Source organism: Spea bombifrons, chromosome 5 (genome assembly GCF_027358695.1).
Source record: "Spea bombifrons isolate aSpeBom1 chromosome 5, aSpeBom1.2.pri, whole genome shotgun sequence".
NCBI classification, from domain to species: domain Eukaryota; kingdom Metazoa; phylum Chordata; class Amphibia; order Anura; family Pelobatidae; genus Spea; species Spea bombifrons.
The window spans coordinates 32268860-32294095 of NC_071091.1; the positions used below are offsets into that span (position 1 = coordinate 32268860).

Below are 25236 nucleotides of genomic sequence, written 5' to 3' on the forward strand. Positions count from 1 at the left end.
TACACGATGCCAGCACAGTCTCAATAAAAAAGGCGTGGTACCAGCCATGGAGTAAAGCCACAGTGAGGAAAGTGACCATGGAAGGTATGGCTAGTGCCGCTTCTCTAGGCACTAGGCCTCTAGTCCCCCACCTGCTGAGTTAGCCAAATATTTCTTATAACGGTTTAAAAATCAGTGCAGTTGGCAGAATAGGGACAACTCTTCTGTTCTCAAACCAAGGTTTTGATTCTCAAGTAGCTTAGGATGTTCCTGCAAGTGGAACATGAGATTCAACCTGATTAATCATGGTTACCAATTTTATCCATTGTTTTTTAGTATTAAAAACATCACATCCCTACTATTGACAGATAAAATTATGAACCCAAACTGTCTGTTTTACATCCGCTACTTCAACGGAGGTATCATACTTTACAAAGAATCCCAACTGGCCATGATTTGCTCTGTGGACCTGCCTTTGCCTTGATTATCCACCTCATAGGATCTCCATTAGACGTGCTTTTATAACATTCCAGGATACGTCTGAGTATTTTTTCAATTCATGTGGTTAAAGTGAAGAGCACAGTTAAAATGAAACATCTGTTTTTCGTTGACCTTTGTGACCGTTATACTCGCCAATGGCACAATGTGTTTTAAATGTTCCTTTTTAAGAATGTATTTCTTAACCTTTTATCACTGGTTTAGCATAAATTAAACCAAATAACCAGAAAAAGGTTCAGTTTCTGCACAACTGGTAGGAAATTAGGAGCAAATTGCACTCGGGATGTTTTAAATAAGCAAGTGGACAACTGATTTTTAGTATAGTGTATTTTTAAATGCATTTTTTTTTCATTTTATTTGTTTTACTTAAACCATTGTTTTTGCACAGATGTTGAATGATTTATTAAACAAAAATGTAAATGATTTTGAACATCTGTATCTTTGTGCATGACAAATGACTGACCACAGGCGAGCTGTAGCTTTTATTGTAAAATTTAATTAGAGGATAAAGAAACTGCCCTATTATCTTGGTAAATGTTCGCTTTCACCAAGACACTTTTTGCAGCAATTTGTAGCAGTTAAGGAAACTGGGTTTGAACCTAAAATTTAAGCTGTTGTATTTTTGTATTTCCTTTGACTTCTGCAAACTTAAACTTCACTTAAGCTTGATATAAAGTTTGTTATAGAACTTACATGAATATTGCAGTATTGCCCTCTACAGAAGATCTACCACAAACCTTTTCTAGGTCTCGGAGTTCCCTTCATTAGTTTTCAAGAAGTAAAGTAAATCCACAACGCTAAAAATACAAATGTAAAAAATGATATTATAGAATATGAAAAACTTATCCAGCAGATATTTATGTTGAGTTAAAAAAGAGGTATACAGTAACATTACTGTACAAGTGTAAGGCCACAAAATACAACAATTTGGTGGTACAGTCACATGGCAACACGGAGAATATTCTAATATGCTAATTGCTTCACATTTACTACTTTCCACCAGTATAATGTATAACCATATTGTTTTCTTCCTGAAACTGGGCTGCTAAGGTAAAATCCATAATACTCAGCGTATTGTCTATGTTTTGTCTGGTATCCATAGTGTATTTCATAATGATTTTGGTTGTTGTTGTTTTTTTACGCAGATCTCTGTTTATACATTTCCTTCCTAGTGTAAAAAGTATGTTAGTTTTACCAAGAGATTGGATTGTCCATGCTACTGATAAAGGAATTAATAAAGCAAGTTAGAAGCAGATCAGAGCTTCAGGGGTCTGCTTTCAAAGTTGCAGTCAGATCTCTTAACTCCTTCATGACCAAGGTTTTTCATACATTAAAAACTAGAGCTTAGTTGCCATTTATACATATGTTTGTTTACTATTATTCCCCCCCTTTACGTGTTTAGTGTACCTGCATAAATTATACATTTTCAGACAAAGTACATTCAATACAATATATATTTGTACAAATATGTAAATAAAACCGGACAAAAAAATATTCTACAGAAAAGGTGCCACTGCTTAAAAATAACTCAATTTACGTTCAGCAACATCCATAATTACAGCCAATACCAAACATACATATTTATGTTTAAGGGGACAACATTGCTCTCTTACATAGTAGCCTATTTTGTATGTTTTAATACTTACGGCTTCAGACGTAGAGAGTTGCTTTTTTGTAAACTTCTAGTGGTAAAGAAGAGAGTGCTGGGGAACATTAGAAACTTTGCCACTGTACTTATCACTTGGTCATCAGGAAGCAGGGCATGTGTGTAATCGGCCAAGATGGAAGGTAATCAGAGATTCCAGCAGGGTCTGGAGTCTCTATTTCTCTATCCAGTCCTTCTGGCAGTGTCAGCAGTGAATGCCCTGATGTACAGTTGGGTGCTCAAATAGTGAAGGTGTACTGGCAATCATAGTATGTCCACATGGTTGTGAAGGGGTTAAAATAGCAGTCATGTAATTTTTTTTACATGGCACTTGGCTTTGACCCTTTGGCACATTATTCTGCTTAACAGGCCAGTAGCATGATTGAATGGCAATGGGATTTGATCCTTAGCCCTGTCTGTAGGGAAGAGACATTCATGGTGACACATTGCTTGCATCGCTGAATGAAGGACATCATTGATGCCTATAAAACTATAACATTATTTTATATATAACTGTTTAATAAAGGGATGGTTTTTATGATGCTTTTCTATACTCTATATAAAATCCTAATATTTAAAATTCCTGATGTATGGGTGAACAATTCACACAGGTATATATTAACCCACAAAACGAATGGTAGACATTTTATTGTGCGTATTTAAAAACCCATTGTTTAGTTTGCGTAAATGAAAGTTTAAATAGTTGACAACTTTGGCAGGTTTGAAATGCATCTGTGATTTTGTCTTACATTTGTTTTTCTCATCATCAAAAAAAGTGTCTTGGCCTCCCGAAATACGGTTTCATTCCCTTTGGAATGTAAATTATTTACAGCAGTCTATTTGTTCCCTTGTTCTTCTGGCTTTTTTGGCCCTTGAGGGAAGTCAATGTAATTTACTTTTTTTGTTTTATTATTAGTTTTTTTAACCAACAACCAGCATGTGTACGCATAACATTGTAAGATAAGTTACTTAAAAATCATTATGCTTTTGTATCATGATTTTTCTAATTAAACAATTTATATTTTGCGTCTGAAGCTGCTTTGCATAGGCCTTTACCAAAAACACTTAACATTTAGCCTGAAAGCATGAGTGGCCTAGTAACATTAAATGTGTGTGGTGAATACAGCGCTATGACTTCTTGAGTGTTTAGTGAAAAGATTCAGTGGGGTCCCCTTTGGGTGACTACATTGCCATTTTTTTCATGTTTCTGTCAACCGTAAAGTGCTTGATTGAGTTTATTTAGGGACAGTACATACATATCACATACAAGGCAGGCTTACATACAAGACAGAATTCATACGTAGTTGTGAAAGGGGTAGGTAGTAGGAATATCCCATTGGTTGCTATAGGGTTAAGACCATTAAAAAAAAAATAAAAAAAAAAATAAAACAGATCCAATGCGTTCATATACCTACATTTTTATTTAATAATTAATAATTATTTTTAATACAGCATTACTAGTGGCCCATTTATTACAAACCAAATCATGATGGCCGAGTGGCTCTTCACATAATGTAAAACTGCAGCTCTCACGTAACTGAGAGTTATAGAGTTTAGAACGCTAATGGTTTTAAATATCCACGTTCAGAGAATGACATTACATGACGTGAGGAACGAACATATGGAAGTAATACCATTGTCCGGCAGTCATGACTACTCACATCTTCTCTACTGATTTAAATATACATCTTTTAATGAGCCGGAGTTTTTGTTTGTTCATGCTAATACGTTAATACACATGCACTTGTCTAAATGGAAAGTAAATGTAACATTTTTTTAAAGGGCAAGTGGAATATTGGCTATATATAATGTTAATTTAAAAAACATGCGTAACATGCAATTTTCCTGGAATTAAAAAAACTGTTTTAAATAGGATATGTCTAGTCATTATTCATGAAATGAAGAGAAGTTTCACATTATTCTGTACCACTAGATGTCACTCTTGTATACATTATAACACCATCTAATGTAAAACTAATTGTTAGAATATATAATATATACAAGCATATAGATAGATAGAAAGAAAATAGATATTGATTTGTTTGGTAAATTAATTATACCATATACTATAGTTGTCATTAGTACATCCTGGCTTTTGTTCTCATTATTTTATTTATATGATTCTAACAAATAATCAGTATGTGATACATAGTATATCATAAGATTAAAACCAAATGTGTCTATTCAATACAAGCTTGACAAATGTTTCTTAACACATTCAATGCCATTGTTATTTTTAAGGGTAGTATTCAATAAAAGAAAGTGAAATCAAATAAATACATTGACTGTAGGAATTTTAGAATGTCTTTACTCTCTCTGGTATGTTAGGCAAGTAGCTGAAGGTTAAATCACATTCAGCAGTACTAGGAGTTATGTTCCTAATGCAACATTTAGTTTCAAAATGTTAAATTCAGTATAGAAGGTAGAAAATTAGAAACACGAGGCAGGGATGCTAAGCAAAAAAACTCATCCCATTTTTCACTAAAAAAAAACCAAACCTTACAAGTGTGTCCGCTATAGCATCAGTATGCCAAATGTTAAAGTCAGCTTATCACCAATACATTCTTACCAGGTAACCTCCAGAATGCCACCTGCCGTTTAGATTTAGAGCCTTTACTTGTACACATTCATCAAGTAAGACCATGCTGACTCCTTAACATGAACACAAATTAGCCTTCAGCTATTTGAGCCAGCAACACAGTTAATTGGCAAGGGTGTAGGGGGTGGCTAAAATATTTTTAGCCACTACCAAAAACCTTTCTTTGTGTATCTGTAATATAATCTCGCGTTTCGGCAGCATTACCTGAGCACTTTACTGTTCTATGTTAGCCCATTCTTGTAAATGTAACAACTGCACATTGCACAATGAGCATGTTGTCAGCCAAACGTCTTTGGCCTGCTAAATTATAGGCTTACTTGGCTAGGTTTACTCTGAATGTTGCCAGTGTTTCATTGCAGGTAGCAGTAGTGAGTCATTCAGCAACAGACTAAATCCTAACTAGGTAATAAACTTCACAGGCATTTGACATATAAGAGCAGTGGAAATTCCAGGAGCCGTGCACATAATGTAAATGACAAATATACTAATATATATAAAAAAAACTTGTATGGAAATCTGGTGTTTACTGGAGCCAATAAAGACTAACACAAGTCATTACAATACTATCTATTTCTATCGGTGAACTTGCCACTTAACAAATGCAAATGTGAAGCTATCCCAAGTGCTAATAGTTTGACTAATCCCCCTGAAAACCAGTGCAATATTTCTGCTAAGTGTTTCAAACATTATGTTGCTTCAGAATGACTTTGACAACTATGTGTTTTGTGTAGGATTATAAAATGTTAACACAAATGGCTTTCTTTTAACATGAATATTCTTGTAGCCATTATATTTATCATATGAAATGTATACATAATTACATAAAAAGTGATATATTTATATATATATATATATATATATATATATATATATATATACACTCACTGGCCACCTTGGTGCACTTTGCTAGTACCGGGTTGGACCCCCTTTTGCCTTCAGAACTGCCTTCATCCTTCGTGGCATACTTTCTACAAGGTGCTGGAAACATTCCTCCGAGATTTTGGTCCATATGGTCATGGTGACATCACGCAGTTGCTGCAGATTTGTCAGCTGCACATCTATGATTCGAATCTCCCGTTCCACCACATCCCAAAGGTGCTCTATTGGATTGAGATCTGGTGTGTGGAGGCCATTGGAGTACAGTGAACTCATTGTCATGTTCAAGAAACCAGTTTGAGATGATATGAGCTTTGTGACATGGTGCATTATCCTGCTGGATGTAGCCATCAGAAGATGGGTACACTGTTGTCATAAAGGAATGGACATGGTCAGCAACAATACTCAGGTAGGCTATCGCATTTAAATAATGCTCAATTGGTACTAAGTGGCCCAAAGTGTGCCAAGAAAATGTCCCCCACACCATTACACCACCAGCCTGAACCATTAGTTTTATTTTGCAGTGGGTGATCAGTTGGATTTTGCAGTTTTATGCCATCATAGCAGGGACATTCTCAGTCTATAACTAAAAATGTGTTAAGGTCTATTTAGACATCATTATTTTTATTATCTAACACAAAAATGAGAAATCAAATGAGATTAACCCAACAATACATCTCCCATTTTGTATTTGAAGACCACCATTTGGTTCCCTGGACATTCTTTTTACAATGAGACCAATATGGTAGCGAAACTAATTGATCTATTTAAGAAGCTGATGCAAAATGTGTCTACACCTAGTTGACATGTCATATAATATATCTTCTAGAGCTGGGATTAAAGGTTTCAAAACCAAGGCAAAACAAAGAAAGGTTAGGATTGTCTATATTATATTTTGTACAATAAAACAAAGCCGCATCGAATGATAAGAACTAATGCAGAAACAGTAGGTGTGGATTGTTGGATGTGCAAATAAAAGGATTGATCACTGGCTAAATAAATTCCTTTGTTGCTTCAGTAACGTTAGATGATTAAGAATTAATGGGGCTAGGCTGAGGGAAGCATTAGAGGTTCCTCTAGTGTTTCAACTCTTTTATTCATGCATAGTACACATAGACAAGTCAGCTTCAGATGGTCCTCTTTCAGGTGATCCATGAAATATTGTTAATAGAAAAGCACTGTGGATAATACCATGTAAAATACCTATCATTTATGGAGGCATGAACAATTAAACATTCAAGTGTTGTGCTTTATTGGAGTAGCTGATTGTCCTGACACAGTTGAGAAATGTTTCAGAACATGACCTATCAATTCTCATTTTTTGCCATTAATACTTTATATCAGAGGTATCCTCACAATTTCTTAGGATGTACTTAACACAATTGGATTTGTTAGAAACAATGAGGACGTTACTTGTAAAATTGAGATTCTGCATGATTCTGCATGAAATAGAGATTCTGCATGTGAGTTTGCCCCTACTCTCTTTTTTTGAATAAGCATTTAAGCAAAGCTTTCTTATAACAAAAGTTCGCACACTCGTTCCACTAAAGGTTCCGGAGAAAATGCTCACTTCCGCCTTCACATTTTCTCCCTGGTCTTCAGGGGTCCAGCTTTGTCAGTACCACGCAATCAGGTCCTCACAACGTATTTGTGTTTCTCTGTTACAATATATAGGTGATGACGGGATATTTTGATATCAAATATAATAGTTTTTCCGATAATTGAATCAACTCATATTACTTTATATGAAAAAAATATTTATTGTAATATACAGTTATTTTTTTTATAAAAAAGATTATCAAAACTCTGAGAGACAAGTGACAGGCTTTCATTCCAAAGGCACACCTGATTTTTTCCAGGCACCGCTTTACATCATTTAAGGTTGTAAACTCAAGACATCTGTTCATAGTAACAGAAGGTAATGTTTAACAAGTCAATTATTTAATGCACAAGGTCAGTCATTTTAAAACAGCCATATGTAACAAGTGCAAGAATTTCATTTTTTGAGCATGTCTTTTACATGATGTGTTAAAACTATTAATAATGTATAAAAAGCAGGTGCATGCAGGAATGAAACTTTTCTGGGTTCCAAGTAATATTTATATGGAATTATTAGTTATTGACTTTGTTGGTTATGGATAATACAAGCTTTTTTGTAGTAGAAGTTGTCACGGACTGGGTCCAAGCTGGTGACTGGAAGGACCCAGCGCGCCCGATGGTTGTTTACAGGAGTCACGATGCAGCAGTGGAGTCTGGGGCAGGGCCTGGTTGCAGGGTGACCACACTCGCCCAGGCGATGAGCACCTAGGAAGTGCAGCCTAACACCAGCGCCCTGATATGGCAGCAGACGTAGTCCAAGACAAAACGAATCCTGCAGGCACCCTGGAGCAGGCATGAAGCATAGCACATGGATCACGAGCAGGATGCTGCAGGCTGGGAGAATGAAAGCTAAGCAAAGGGTTAATGTAGCAGACACTTAACACAGCAGAGGAAAGGGAGACCAGGCAAGAAACATGATATAGGATATACATGAGAAGTGGCTAGAAACATGACATGAGTAGCGTAAAGATAAACAGGCACCAGACAAGGAATAAACATAACCTGACAAGACATACATGGTACAGGGCACAACAAAGGACAGGGAAGAAGGCAAGGAACACAGGGGAAGGAGTGAGGAGCCGGAACCCTCGGACGCTTCTCCTATAAGCAAGGATAGGACATATTAACAGGGACATGGGGAGAGGAGAGAGGAACCGGAATCCTCAGATGATTCAAGGAAGAAGGGCAAAGGTACATAAAAGACCGACAAACATGAATACAGAAACTAGCCTAGGACTACAAGATAACTATTGGAGATTTCGTCACATGATATGGCCATAGTATGCTTAGCCCACCACTACGCCAAAGTACTCCAATGACGGTGGGTCCTAACGCTAATCCCTGCAGACAAGATACAAAACAAACCACACATGTAAACCAAACACAGCACAGAGACATACCTTAGACTGAAGACTGCAGACTGAGACAAACAGAACACACAGGTGGGGCACACCTAATAAAGGAAGCAAAGCTGAAGCAAAGAGCCGGAGCAGAAGCAAGGAATGGAAAATAGAACAAAGCAAAAGGAAATCCAGGAATGGATCAAAGCAAAGCAGAGAAACTAAAGCAGGACAGATATGAAGCTCCGCAGCCTGGGCAGAACGTGACACAATCCCCCTCCGAAAGAGCGGCCTCTGGACGCGAACAGAAACATCAACAGAAGGAAGGCCCGCTCTCTAACGGAAGACTGAAGAAACAAGTCAACCCAGGAACCAGCATACGGAGTCTGAAAAACGTAGGAGTCCTTCGATGACCAGCACTGCCGCTAGTAGACCAATCTCCTCCAAAAACAGGAATCAGAATGTCTGAACAGGATTGAGGAAGTAGTCTCTAGCTGACATTTAGATCCAGACGAAGGCAAAGTAGATAAGCCACTTGACAAGGCAGACACGGCAGGTAACCCACTTGCTGGGCAGACACGACAGGTAACCCACTTGCTGGGCAGACACGACAGACACGGGTTCAGGTTCAGGCTCGGGTTCAGGCACAGGCACGGGTTCAGGCACAGGTTCAGGTTCAGGCACGGGTTCAGATTCAGACAACAGGTTGCCCACTTGCAGGGCACACGGCAGGTTGCCCACTTGCAGGGTACTCGACCAGGGTAGCCCGGATGCAGGCACTCTTCCTGGGAGTCCACAGTGGGGCGCTGGCCGCAACTCAGGAAACCCTCTTTCAGGGTACACGGCAGGTTGCCCACTTACAGGGTACTCGACTAAGGAGTCCACTTACTGGGGCACTGGCCGCAAATCAGGAAACCCTCTTTCAGGGTACACGGCAGGTTGCCCACTTACAGGGTACTCGACTTAGGAGTCCACTTACTGGGGCGCTGGCCGCAACTCAGAAACAAGGCAGGTTCTGGAACAAGGCAGGTTCTGGAACAAGGCAGGTTCTGGAACAAGGCAGGTTCTGGAACAAGGCAGGTACTGGAACAAGGCAGGTACTGGAACAAGGCAGGTACTGGAACAAGGAGAAGCCCTCTTGCGGGGCACACGACTAGAAGCCCTCTTCCAGGGCACACGGCATGGCTAGAAGCCCTCTTGCGGGGCACACGACTAGAAGCCCTCTTCCAGGGCACACGGCATGGCTAGAAGCCCTCTTGCGGGGCACACGACTAGAAGCCCTCTTCCAGGGCACACGGCATGGCTAGAAGCCCTCTTGCGGGGCACACGAGAACAGAGTACCACCGGGCCAGGCACGAGTACTGGTTCATGCAAGGGTACCGGCATAAGCTCAGGTAGTGGATCATGCATGCGTACCGGCTCAGGCACGGGTACAGGAACGGACACAGGCTCAGGCAGGAACAGGCACAGGCTCAGGCAAGCGGGTACAGAGGCCCACTGGAAGGGCAGACGGGTACGGAGGCCCACTGGAAGGCCTGACTGGTACGGAGGCCCACTGGATGGGCTGACGGGTACGGAGGCCCACTGGATGGGCTGACGGGTACGGAGGCCCACTGGAAGGGCTGACGCTGCAAACTCCACTCCGCGAACTCCTGGCCGTTTACCTGCGGCCATGTGTCACGGACTGGGTCCAAGCTGGTGACTGGAAGGACCCAGCGCGCCCGATGGTTGTTTACAGGAGTCACGATGCAGCAGTGGAGTCTGGGGCAGGGCCTGGTTGCAGGGTGACCACACTCGCCCAGGCGATGAGCACCTAGGAAGTGCAGCCTAACACCAGCGCCCTGATATGGCAGCAGACGTAGTCCAAGACAAAACGAATCCTGCAGGCACCCTGGAGCAGGCATGAAGCATAGCACATGGATCACGAGCAGGATGCTGCAGGCTGGGAGAATGAAAGCTAAGCAAAGGGTTAATGTAGCAGACACTTAACACAGCAGAGGAAAGGGAGACCAGGCAAGAAACATGATATAGGATATACATGAGAAGTGGCTAGAAACATGACATGAGTAACGTAAAGATAAACAGGCACCAGACAAGGAATAAACATAACCTGACAAGACATACATGGTACAGGGCACAACAAAGGACAGGGAAGAAGGCAAGGAACACAGGGGAAGGAGTGAGGAGCCGGAACCCTCGGACGCTTCTCCTATAAGCAAGGATAGGACATATTAACAGGGACATGGGGAGAGGAGAGAGGAACCGGAATCCTCAGATGATTCAAGGAAGAAGGGCAAAGGTACATAAAAGACCGACAAACATGAATACAGAAACTAGCCTAGGACTACAAGATAACTATTGGAGATTTCGTCACATGATATGGCCATAGTATGCTTAGCCCACCACTACGCCAAAGTACTCCAATGACGGTGGGTCCTAACGCTAATCCCTGCAGACAAGATACAAAACAAACCACACATGTAAACCAAACACAGCACAGAGACATACCTTAGACTGAAGACTGCAGACTGAGACAAACAGAACACACAGGTGGGGCACACCTAATAAAGGAAGCAAAGCTGAAGCAAAGAGCCGGAGCAGAAGCAAGGAATGGAAAATAGAACAAAGCAAAAGGAAATCCAGGAATGGATCAAAGCAAAGCAGAGAAACTAAAGCAGGACAGATATGAAGCTCCGCAGCCTGGGCAGAACGTGACAGAAGTCAAGTGGCCTGGGCATATACATCCTCCCAGCCAGCAGCCATTTTAGAATCCACTATAACTGGATATAGTAAATAGGCAACATAAGTGTATCTAGAATCAAAATCAGCAGAGTAACCTAAAAAGATAGCAAGTAAAAGTTCTGGAAATATTACAATAGGCAAAGTGACTACATCAATTAAACAAGGTTTGTCAACTTTTTCCAGATAATCAATATTTGGTAATGTTGTTTTTATAATCTTATTAACAGAAAAAAAGAAAACAAGAAATACAGTAATTTGCTTTCTTTTCTTTGGAGGGGTAGTACAATCATACCACAACACAACCACAGTTACCTAACTGCCCTCCTCACCAGAAAAAACAGGCCGTTTTTTAAAACGTGAAAAAACCACACATGCTCTGTGCAAAAAACAGTGCAATCGTGTGAAAAAAGAATATATACAAAAGTGCTCTCCATGGAAGCCCCAGCCCTTGATAACCATGGCGCATCATTATGCCATTTGTAACAAGCAATATAAATAGCAATGTAAGAAGAAGTTTGCTGTACAGGGAGATGATGGAATCTGATTAAAAAAAAACACACAACTTGATAAAAATGCATAACAGAGTAGCCACAAAAAAATACTGCATAAACCAATAAAATATTGTAAAAGTAAACTGAATAACTAAACTTACGGATGATTTATTATGTCTCCCACGTAAAAAAACTATTTCATTTTGTGGGAAAAAATAGCAATCTAAGAAAATTTTACATTTTAACTACATGTCCTCATGTATGATGCCTACCACTCAAGATATTACGCATTACTATGAGAAAGTGTCCCTCGCCACCTGCCTTGTAAACAGCATGAAATTTGTACAGGTGGAGCAATTGTAAAGCTGACACATGTTTACCCTTCTGTACGGCTTAATTGTCTCTTCAGGTCACTGTACTCTAATGTCTCACAGGGCAAGCCAGGAAATTTAGCTTTCCGAAATAACACACTCTTCCCTTTTTTTCCCTTCCGCCCAGCTGGTCCACACATGCACTTACTGAAAATGGACGATATATACATTAGGATCCCATTCAGTATGTTAAGCCTGTAAAATGCAGCAGCTTGGTAGAATTAAGCAGAGCATGACTTCCTGAATACTTTAGGTTCCAATCTAAAACAAAACAAAACCCTAAAACGCATATCTTCGTATTATTCCTGCTAATCAAGTCGCTTTGGTTACTTGCCAACATACTACGAGTTGTTTAAGCAGATTTGCTAAGAAAAGTCACAGACAGGCACTGGATGATATGTTAATGTAATATTTTGAAAGGTGTTTTCATCAGCTGAAGTATAGTTTTAAAACCGTTTCCTCCTTAGGAAGCCGAAGTGTTAGAATTCCCATGACTCCCCGCCAGACTTTCTTCATTGTGCTTGTTTTTTTTCTTACTTCCTCGCTAGTCATTATTTAGCCGATCGCTAGGAAATACAGACAGGCTCAATCCATTTAAAACCCTCTCCATTTCATGCATATTATCTGCTCTTTTCTTCAGCCTCCATAAAATTCCATTGCACCTTTTTTAATCTACATAAATCACCACTACTCGAAGTACATCTCCCCAATGTTTGTGATATTTGCCTTTTTTAGTTATTGAACACATTTTTAAAGAAATGCTTTTTTTGAATGCTAAATGTAAGTTTTTCGAATCTCTTATTGACTTCCTCCCACTAGCCTCTAAACTTTCGCTTGTTAGACACATCTGTCTAGCCGCATGGTTCACAGGACAGTTACAGGAAATCCTCTAAATCTATACCCTTAACTACACCTTTCATCGCCTCATGTTTGCAAAAATATAATTAATTTCCTAACCAATCAATTGCGTAATATTGTTCCTTATTTATGAAGTCAAGACATGTTTTTAAACCTTGGGAAGGATTCGATGGGATAGGAATAGTATATTAAACCTTCCATGTTTTTTTAGTTCCCTACTTACTGTATGCTTTGTGTCATTTTTATCTTATGTTGGTTTAATCAAGATTCCCCGTTTACCAGTTTGATGTACTCACATAAATGCATACATCCTTTTATTTTAGTGAAACTGATATTTCATTAACAACGATAGAAAATAGAAAAATTAAAAATAAATCGTTTTTTTTTAGCAATTTTGCTTTGAGGAACAAAGACCTAATTTATGTTCAATATCCCCTGATTTCAGACGTACCCTAGATACATGTCTATATGTCATGATAGAGGGCCACATCCATCCCTTACATAGTACCCTATAGGCATACCTGGGAACTCTTCGGGTTTGACCCAGAGATTGCTGGGTGAGCACTGCTTCTCCGGTTCTCCGGGTCAAGACCCGAATCCTCCGGGTTGCGGGAGCTGGGTCTTGACACGCCCTGCTCCCCGCCCATTTTTTCAACGTCAGCGGGACCTCCCAACGACATCAGTGTGCAGTCCTGGCCATGTCCCACAAGGGAAGGCTCTGGGTAGCCAGAGCCCAGAAACTCCCAAGTAGGCCTATAGGATAGTATTTGTAATACCTCTGGGTATTTGGTGGTAGTGAATGGTGGGGGCGTAGCTATAGTTTTTGCATGTAGTTCTATGGCATTGGGATGTCAGGGTCAGGATTTTGAATTATCATTTTTTGCAGTGGTGCTCTATGGATAGAGAACCCTTTAGGGATCTCTTGTACATGCTATGTATGCCAGCGATGCCACAATTACATGGAGATGTTCTTGTTTTAAAAGTTAAGAACTTGACAGATTTAAATTTTTACAGTAGCCAGAAGAGATGTTGATGCTTCCATTTTGAAGAAATTAAAGTGTGAGTCACAGCATATATGTGGTAGATCTACTTTTCTGGTGTTTTTGATGGTAGAGCCTTAGAGCAATATTTTAGATTTTAAGTTTGAAAGCTTCAGGTAAAGCATATGAAAGAGGTGGGAAGACCTCATGGCTAACATTTTGCTGCAGTACAAAGGCCATGTCAGGGAATAAATGGTTATGTGGCTCTGTCTTAGTAGTAGGCCTGTAGTAGGGCCAAACTGTTTTGATAGGGCAACCCATCTTACCAGAATGGTAGTAAGATGCCAACCAGTGAGTTGCAAGCAGTGCAGCCTTCTTATGTGCTATTAGATGAGAAATAGCCACAGCTATAGAGCAACTCTTATGGTGTATGATTTAAAGTATTTTAATGTGTTTCATATGGCTAGGCATAGTATGGTAAAATTTGGGGTAAGATATTTATTTAAGATATTGTTTTCAAAGAACAAAAATTGTCTCTATAATCTACAAACATTTTTTATTGTTTGGAATTTCAGAAACTACTATCATAATGTCCTTGGTTTATCAATAAATAGTGTTAAATATAATATTTATTCCTTCAAAGAGTAGAAAGAGTATAGTAAAGCTGTAACGGCTGACATGCACTAGCATACTGTGCTTTAATCTAATATTATCATTGTATTGCATAATAACATGCCAGTAAAAGCTACCAAAATATTGTTTATTCATAAAACATTCAGCGTTGAGCGTCAGTAAATCATACAGTCCTGGATACTAAGAGATTCGTTTTGAAATGCTTAGAAGGTCAATTATTGTCATTTTAACGTACAATGTCATTTTTTTCTGCTTTACTGACACAAAAAATTAGTTCAGTGATGAAATTACACTCTGCTGACTTATGTGGAACGTCAGCTGCACGCTAGGGCTGTGCAGAAAATGTGTCTTAATGGGTTTGCGCCTTCTTATCCTATTAACGCTGCTATCTGTGGCAGCCTCTACCTACCAAGGTCAATGATTTGAACTCCAGCAAGAAAATTATACATGACTTCAAATAAATTGTCAGGCTTTACTGAAAGCATTTATTAATTTTTTTTTATAAAAACACTCATGGTGTTTTAATGTTAATGAAAGCTAATAAAACAAATGTACGATATATATAGCTTAGTGTGACCTATGGCTGATATATTTTGCCTCTAATAACCCTGTGCTGGCTTCATATACATTTGATGATGTTGATCACTTTTATTTCAATCGCCGTGAATGTACTCAGTAATCTACTAAATCTGTATGCCGGAAAGATGATATTGCGTGTAATAAAAGTTCTAAGTTCTACCACCTCCTGGGCACTACAGTTGGACAAGATGCCCGAAATGCAACACTAGCCGTATTGGAGCTGAGTCAGGTTCTTCTTCTGCAGACGCATGTCCTGAGAGCATTCATAAGCCTGTTCCTGTCCTGGTTTGGCTCTTGCTTGCAGGCATCTGCCATGGTTTCTTGTGATGAAATGATCATGACGGAAGCTTTTGTGAGAGACACAGGCAGCCTGGTTTAAACTTTATTGCATGTGGCTGCCTGTTGCTGAATCTGGGGACACTCCCACTGCTACCACCAAATGTGACAGGAACCAGGCCTGCAAGGCCTTCATCATTGGCTATCCCTCTTCCAGGGCCCCAGGGAAGCTCTGTTGCTGTCTGCTGTTTGTATGGAAGTAATATAGCTCTGTGTGAGTCTTTGTGTCCCACCAAGAACTAGTTGAGACATGGTTAAGGGGGAAGCATAGCCTTTTATGGAGTAGAGCTCAAAGGAGCACAATAATACAAGCAGATAACAGATCTGAGACAAGACAATCAATGAACAGCGATAGGTTACATTGAGAGACCTAGGGGAGAGACATAGAGACATAGGGGAGAGTATGCTCCTTAAACACCAACCAATGAGAGGCCGCCTAGCTTCCCCATGTTATGCTGTGGGTAAGGGTGACAAGTCATGTCAAGCTATCCAGTCGGAGTAGCACCTACATTCTCTGTATTACTCCAAGTGGATCCACACAGGCAGTCCGGCTTAACCTTTATTGTTTGCGGCCGACTGATTCCGAACGCGGGCGCACATTCTCACAAATGCTCCCACACCCATCGTGCCTATTCCATCATAATCAATACTTGCCTCTAGAGTCTGAAAGTCCTTATTGCCTCAGTCAGCAAAAATCTGTCTACTAACTTAGGGGTGTCGGACATAATCTCCATGCACTGAAGTATTGAAGAGACACATGCCCAATGGATTCACTGATCTCATGTCTCCTATGCAGGAAAACAAGGGCCTTATGGTTTGCGTGAAACCTACCTGTTGTTATGTAACAATATTTTCCAGAATACTCTGCATTAAGAATGGTAAACAATGGTAAACCATTATAAGTGCTAGAAAAGCCTGTGTACTCAATTGACAGAATACTTAAGAAGTCTCATAAGGAGGTAATACACTGATAGTAGGATGTTATGGGACTAGATGGGTCTTGACAGAATTGATATTACTCCTTATACTTTCAAATATCAGTAATGGAAAAACAAATATTATTGAACTCTATATTGTTTTTTTTACTCAGTTGTATCAATTGATCACTTTATAAAACCATACACAGTCATGGAAGAACTATGCTTATGTTTTCCTTCTTGCATTAAACTTTAAAATCTAGACCTCTAAAAAAGCACCAATTACAAAATGGGAAGTTTTTGACATTTATTAATATAAAAAAAAAGGTTACAAAGTTTTATATTTTTGTCCAACTCCACTGTGCATTTTGGGAATAACACCTTCAGACTCATGGAAATGTATAATTTTTAGATTGTGTTGTTCTTGCAAGACAAACCTAGGGTGACTAAAAGTTCAATTTTTAAAGATATTGGCCTTTCCCGTGAAGCAACTGCCAACATTTTGAATGATATGCCTTTTTAGTTATGAGCTATATAGATTGTGAGGGTCTGAAGTGAAAACACCACAGACCTCCCACTTGAGACTGCACTTGGACAACATTCTCCTAGACAGGTCAAAATAAGTTGTATTTACTTCATCGAAGACCACAAAGTTCTGAAGTTTGTTTGGAAGGCTCAGTACTTAGTTTGCAATGCTTCTTTAATAAATTCTCATTTTTTGTTTAGTCCTGTAGTGTCATAGTTAATACTGTAAGCTTTGCCTGGATGGTTGGAGGAATTTCAAAAGCCTTTATTTTCTCTTAAGTGTTTACTTTCTATTTTTTTTTTAAAGCATGTGCAAAAGAGTAAGTCGTTTTCACTGCTGACTTGGCAAAAAAATGCAAAGATATAAATAAGCCAAGCAATACTAAAAGCTTCCTGCCTAAAATTAGAATCCCAAGCAAATTTTGTGTTCTCATAAATTAAATGGGTCTTTGTCAGTTGTAGAAAATTGTTTAGGGCCTGACATAGCCCTCCCTTTATTTAAGAGCCACTTTCGAGATAAAGTCATAGTTCAATCCAGCACTGAAAAAACATGTGACATTTTCTATTTTAAATGATTATGATTTACCAAAGGGATTTTATGCAAAATATTCTGTTTTTATTACTCAGTGACATATTATGGCAGGTCTGGGAAGTGGCAGTACTTCTGCCACAAAACCAGGGGGCAGATTGCCACGTCACAGTGGGTAAGTAAGAAGGGAGATCTCTGATCTCCTTAGCCTGCCCATTGTAGGCATAGCCTTCACAGCATAATATACTAACACTCAACCATGAGGACAATGGTAGTGGTGAGGGCAGCTGGGAGCACAGACCTAATTCAGGCCTATGGCAGGTAAATACATTGCTGCTAGGGGTTCTCTGTAAAAAGTAGTTCTGTAGGAACATTTGAAAAAACGTCTTCATAACAAGTAGCTGAATGGTCAAATTAGCAGCCATATCCCCAGCAATGCATTTAGTTTCTGCCATGCCCTACTATGCCTGACCAAGGGCAGCGCCCCCCAGCCTCCTCTGTGCCGAAGTCTGCACTTTAAGTCTGCCATTAAGACACAGAGTCCCTGGATAAAACTCTTATATCCTTGTGCTCCTTGTCTTCAAGACACAGCCTCCATAGTATAAATGGGCCTGTAACCAGGGGGATACTGGAGGGGGGCTGATCACCCTACAGGGTGATTTGCCCCCCAGTTTGGCAGCAGGGAGACTGCTCCCCCCCTGGACTTGCCGCCTAGACCAAACTAAGTTACTATATCCCATTGCTTGCTCAGGAGATTTTACCACTTTTAAATGACATTCAGCACTCTGAATTCCAGTAAGAGGCCATATATCAGTCATATCATCTTGAGTCACTTCATTAGCCTTGGGGACCACAAATATTCTTGTATCCATCTGCTGGTGGAAAACCTAAGCCCATAATGAAATTTGTATTTGAAATGAAATATTTGAAGACAGACATCTTCTTCATCCATAAATGTCTCTATTGTATTCAACCCCTTGGTTACCACTTTAGGTCAGTGATTATGTACACATATGACCTAATTCAAAACTAATTAGCTTTCATTCTCCACATATCTAAAATGTCATGTTGTGTCAAACCATTAGTTGTTTCATTTAAAGGTCACTTACAGCCAACTGTCTACATATTGGTGTTATTAAAGAATCCAACAAAATGCAAACCCTTTTCTTCTCAAATAGACTAATATACATGCCTTGCTCAACATTTTCTGTCAAGAGTTGCTTTAAAGCACTGAGATGAATATATAATGGTGACCCCATCCTCTTTGTGTAAAGATAGATAATGCTATCTACCCTTTATGATAATGTGTAAATGTCCCCATAGCCCACAGGATAAAGCAGGCCTGGCTCTTCATGGACATTACATCATCAATAAACCTACAGCAAGCACCTGTTTTAAAAATACGAATTAGCTAATCATAGCTTATCCTTACTTAAAACAAAACAAGAAAACACTGGAAAACACAATGAAAAATAGAAACTAAAGATGCATTTGCAGATTATGTTTTCTGTCTTGGGATGTTTATGTATAGTATTGCTCTTGATGTTAAACAAAGTTTCATACTCTTAAAATCTTGTTACGAAAATGTACTGTTAATCCACTATTAAAGGTCTTACTACATACTACACTCTGTAACACTCATGCTTTGTCGATGAACGTATGAATATTTTCTTCTAAAATTAAGCATATGAAAAAATCAGCATTTTATTTTTTATAGGTATGTTGGTAAGGCCAATAGAAAATTGGCGTTTGGTTGGGTCAAAATTACAACAAAAATGAAAAAAACAAACAGGGGTCTCGATAAGCACTTTATTACAGAGGGAATGAAAGATGGATATTTTGTTCTCACATTGTTTTCCAAGGTCCTCTTTTGGCAATGGGGAACTTGGTCAGATGGAAAGTAATTAATTATTGCTTTCCACAGTGCGTTAGAAAGTTATTTTTACTTCCTACATACTGGGCTCTGAAAGTGTAAATGTTTCCATAACAGAATGTGGAATAGGGAATAGCCTTTAATGTGACTGTGGTATGGCATTCAATGAGCCTACGGTTGCCATATTTGTTCGATATTATTGCATTACATAGGAAATGCGAGCTTTTCCACCTTTTCATCTTCATTAAATACTAGTTTATTCTATTACACACTACCCCCCTTTAATTAATATTTCAGATAGAATGGTGCCACCCTTAGCTCAACATCTTAAATATTCAACACAAAGACTATTGTTATACACATAGCTAACCTCAGATAATCCACAGTAAAATTACAAAAAAATAAGAACAATTGCTCTTGTTGACATTATATACGTTTTGATGTTGATTTTCAAGAAGGTCATGCAAGTTTTATAACCTGGTTCCGTTTAGGGACAGTGTGGCATAGGTTGCAGTTGAAGGACATCAGTGCTTTTCTTTGCAACCCAACTAAAGATTCATATCTGCTCCTCAACAATTACCAGTATGCATGGGACATGAGTTAGGTAGTAGTGAACCTACTCAAACAAAAAAGTTGAGTGATGAGCAAGACTCAAATAACTTAGTACTTTTTGTTTTACAAAAAACATACCTGAGGAACAAGCATTATCTTCTACCATTGACATTTTCTTAACAATACCCCTGATTGGTCATATGTGACATACCCAAATCATTGGGAGCTATGTATAAAAAGTGATTATTAGTCCAAATTTTGAAACGTGGTCAACCAATGGAATACGCATTCCATTGGTTGGACCGGGTTCACTTTTTTATACGTAACCCCTATGCTGTCTGTTTATGTGCTCAATCATTAGTGACATACTAATGCTGACCTATTAGCCCTTGTGTGCTATAATAACTGAGCATCTATGTTTTGAGAAAAACTGATTTTGTTTGAAGCACAGCCGGAATGTGTATAAACTGGCAACTCATATTATCATATTCATTTTGCGCATTCAGGACATTTGCAGTTTTATAACCTGGAAATTACCTAATTATCTTGGAAAATTATCCTGGAAAAGACACAGACTTGGACTTATGAATCGGTTCTAAGATTTACTGTAGAGGAAGTGTTGGATAGAGAAATGAGGCCAATGTTTTAAAAATACAGTAATGCTATTCAGATGTCTCTAAACATATACAAAATTCCTCTTTCACTTGTATTTTTATGTACTTTGTTGTGGCCCATTGAAATGTTCTGGGTTTTTTTTTATAGCACCCTCTGTAAAGGAAATATTTTGATTACCATAAGGAATTAAATAGGAACCAGAATAATTATACTATTTACCAGTCACCTGTAATACACACATGTACAAATAAAAATGCTGAGTGGGTTATTAAAAACAGTATGTCTTAGTCACCCTATTGCAGGAAACTAAGAACACTGAACAAGATGCCAGTGGAAATATTGACACAAAGATGGATTTTATTAATTTGGGAATTTTATGTGTTTACTAATGTTTATTTTGGATATAAACTGTTTGCTTTGACAATTTCCTACTTGAATAAGAGAAATGAATATAATTATAGGAAATATGAAAAAATATTGAGAATTTGAAGCCTGATGTCACTCACAGGTTCTGAAAGATTATTTACTAAAGGGAGAGATAGCGGGAGTGGTTCCAACTTTTCAACTTCACCATACATTACGAAGGGCCAATCCCAGTGAGCTTCTGCCGCGGGAAGATCTTTACCAGCTCTTTATAAGCTATGGTTAAATCAATGATATTTTTTTTCAGTCTCTTTACACATTAAATTATACAGTATACATGGTCAGATCAGCCCTTCTTGCTGGAGAAGAGCTGTTTTGTAATAAAATAAAAAAGAAGCAAAGGAGCTGAGACCTCAACTCTCCTGCAAACTCTTTGTGGCAGTACAGTCAAGTTGAATAAAACACTTGGTTTTACATTTGATAACATTTGAATTATATATGCGAGTTGGAACTGTGAAACTTCAGTTCCCTGTTCAATAAATAATAATAAAAAAAACAATAAAAAAATAACCTAAAAAATAGAGCCTATATTAAGTAAGGGCAAGGGGAGATCTGGCGGGTTCCATGTCACCGATTTACACTGAATTACAATGTACACAGTAGTGAGTACATAATAGTGAGTGTACATTCAGTTCAGCCACTAGATGTTGCCAGTTGCACATCAACACACAAACGACGGGCAGTTGCTGTTAGGAGTAGACTGGAACTTTATTTTGTGCATTAGGTTTTTCAAGCTTTGTGTATATTTGTTTTTATATATTTTAAATGCCCCTTTTCATGTGCTGAAAATGAAGTATTGAGGGCACTAACCCCTATACCAGTGTGCTTTGGTAAGTAGTATAGGTGTTTTATTTATTTTAGCATTTCATCCTCAACTCTTGTCTTTTGCCCATTGGTATATGGCAGGAGGAGAGAGCTTCTTGCCTCTCCAAAAGGTTAAATAGATGTTACCTCCCACCATACCAATTGTTAGGAGATGGGGGGTATGGCATGGGTTCCTTGCCTCCCATAAGATCATTTTATTGTATTTCAACACCCCCCCTTGCACTCTGGGAATGGGGGATAAGGAAGAGTACAGTTGGAGTTGATTAATCCCGAATGTTTATTCATTACCCTCACAGCACACAGGGGTAGGGAAAGAGGAGAGGGTAATCTTCACCCCACCCATTTTATGAAATATCTTGCCTATAAAAAAACTTTCTTTCTCCTTGCAAACCACTGGGGTTCTTCCCACTCAAATATGCAACTTACATTAACTTTCCTATCCTCAAGTGTTAATTTATATAGTGCAAATGCGAGATAGCAAAAAGTGAATTGCGACATGCATTTACCAACTAGGAGTTAAGTGAATGATCAGTAGACCACTCTGTACAAAAAAAGTATTTTTCATCTTCTTCTTTAATCTTACTGGCATTCTTAAAAGCATTATTATTTCATAATTTTGGATTTTTTGGACTGCTTCTAATGTAATAAATTGCTGTGAGTGTTGAAAACATCAGTGCATCTAGAACTATAAATAATGTATTTTCTTTTATACATATAAATATTCTTCCTGATTCTATGTTCTGATTATGATTACTTCCTACTAGGTTTATAAAGGACATATAAAGAGACATAAAATGAAAAGGTCATAATTAAGGAATCCATAGAAAGCCTTTTGAATAGCTAGGAAAAATGCGTGCTTAAAATATTTTACCAAGAAAATCAATTAGAGGTTATTTTAAGGAGTTCTTTGAATTTAAGTGAATCCTTTCCAGCAATATAAAACTTTATATGGTCTATTTTTACCCTGACTTATATAAAATGATTCATTCATCTACATCCTAAATGTATAGTTGTAAAAGAATGAAAAGGGGCCACTAGATATCTGACTGTACGTATTAAATGAATGCAGTCAGTGGGTACGTCTATAGCCATTTAACATTGGGGTGCCCAGGAATGGTCCTTCACGTGTTGGTTTTATGCCAAACCTAACAAATACTGAATGGTAGTATATTTTTATATTATCAAAAGTGATAGAAAACTGGGAGTGCTCTGTTATTTTTATAAGCAATAATTCATACACGCTGTTTCAGCTGCACAATTAAAGATTTCACGAGATTAGGCTTATTGTATCTTTCAAGTGTCCCTCTTTAGGGACACCAAATACGGTACAAATCCCCCTGCCTCATTGGTCCTCCACGGATGTTTCAGGGAAAAACTGACCTAATGCGGTCATTTTTAAGGGTTTTTTAAATAAACGGTTTCAATACAAATTCTCTGGAACTCATTGCGCATGATAGCTCCACAAATTCTCAAACATCTTATAGGTATTTCAGATGAAGAAGTGAGTGCAGTCCTATTGTCCTGGGTTGTTCCTCCATCGCCCCAGTTCTGTATAACCCAGCAAAAAATCACCGTAGGCTGCATGTTCACCTGGGGTAGAGGAAAGGCTTGCAAATTAAGTGTCAGATCATCATGCATCCGTTGCTTGCATACTTGCTACAATTATATACAATGTATACTAGATCATAGATACAAAAAGAGAAGTAAAACATGAGTGTCCTATTTCATTACATATTCCCTTTATCAATAACAGCACTCCGATTTTTACTAAAAAGTTCTTTCTTTTCATTATGTTTTTTAAACATGTATTAAAAAATACCTATAGTCTGATTAAATAAATCATTTTATTTTATTTGATGAATCCGTTCCTGCTTTTTGCACCTTTAATTGGATTTTTTTTTTTGACAACATCAGCCTGAAGGTCAAACTTGAAGATTTAATATGATTGAGTTAATGTCATTATAGAGCAGGCCAAAGTTCATACATTAAAGTCACATTATATAAAGAAAACAAACAGATAACGTTACCATCTTTTAAAAAAAAAATTGAAATATCATTGTGTCGTACAGTGTGAAAGAAAAACAGTGGAAATACCACCAACAAAGGCAAATTCATTAGTAAAGGTTTGACCTTAAAGTTTGGCAAGTAGGAGCCTGAAGAATAATTCATTACTGTCGCTGCTCATTGAATTATCTCTACTGGTATCTTTCATCAGCTATTCATTTTTCACCAACTCTCATCACTTGGACCTATGCAACTCAAAATAAGCTTCTGTGCAGAGACTCCCTTTTCTTTGCTTCTTTCGAGAGGAAGTAGTGATGAGTATATAACATGTTTTTTTACCATTAGAAAATGCCTTCTATATTATTGGGTAAGTCATAGCAATGAAATACCTATGTTATGTTCCCGATAACCGTTAACACATATCTTTATGTTTATTGTGTGTAGATGTTAGATTAAATCAATCTATTAAAAGTAATTTAATAGGAATCCTTACATATATTGTGGTAGATTGTGTGTGATAAAACAAAACAGTGACACATTTTATCTCAGTTAGTGACTATAGGTGTCACAAGCGCCTATTGCGTCTTAGCTCTGGGTGTCCAGGGGTGCATTTGTGGTCTTCCCGTCCAGCTGCCTTGCAGGTCTGTGCAGCACAGTAATAGTGTGCACAATGAACGGGCACCAACTAGAACAAGTAGAACAAGAGCACGGAACGGGCCACACGCCTATTCCCTGCATAGGGAATAGAAAACAGGTCACAGGGATGTGCAAAACGTCAGCCGTTGATGCTGTAGCGCTAATGGATGATCCTATAAAAGCGTACCAAGCTAATTTATCATTGCTTGATTATATCAGCTCCTCGATGGTTGTGAATTGTTGTCCACTGTTCCCTTTTGCCTGTATCCTGTTCCTAGTCTGCTTTGTATTTGCTTGCCTTTGGTTTTTGACCCTTGGACTGTCTCCTGGCCTTGCTATCTGCCGCCGGCTTTGACCTGTGCCGATTTAACATTTCTGATATTGTTGCTGTCTGCTCTTGACCTCTGGACCGTCTGACCATTCTTTTGTCCAGTACCCTGGTACTTTGCTCTGGTGTTTTGACCTTTGTGCTTCTGCTGCTCCTTGGGCGGTCTTGCCGTCCTTGAGACTTTCAGGTTAACGGTGTTTGCAAGGAGATCCTCTGTTTTATTTTTTCATTGCAACCTATGAGAGGACTGCTGCACAGAAATAAACAAATGAAATTGTCTGACATGATCTTTGCTGGAACGAGGCACAACATATTATATTTTTATTTTCAGACACTCTACAGAGATGGCAGAAACTCTGTGGAACCAAAAGAACACTATGCATTTTATAAACATTGGAGACTTTGAGTTGGCTTCTATGTGTTTTAAGCTTCTAGGGTAACATTGTTAACAGAGTTAGCACTTACTCTAAGAAACATAATAAC

The 25236-nt window shown here is 38.6% G+C and overlaps 1 protein-coding gene across 1 annotated transcript in view; it reads left to right on the plus strand.

The window, feature by feature from the left end:
* Positions 1-25236, plus strand: part of SUGCT (succinyl-CoA:glutarate-CoA transferase) — a 247269-nt gene that overhangs the window by 29115 nt on the left and 192918 nt on the right. The gene's annotated exons all lie outside the window — the stretch shown is intronic.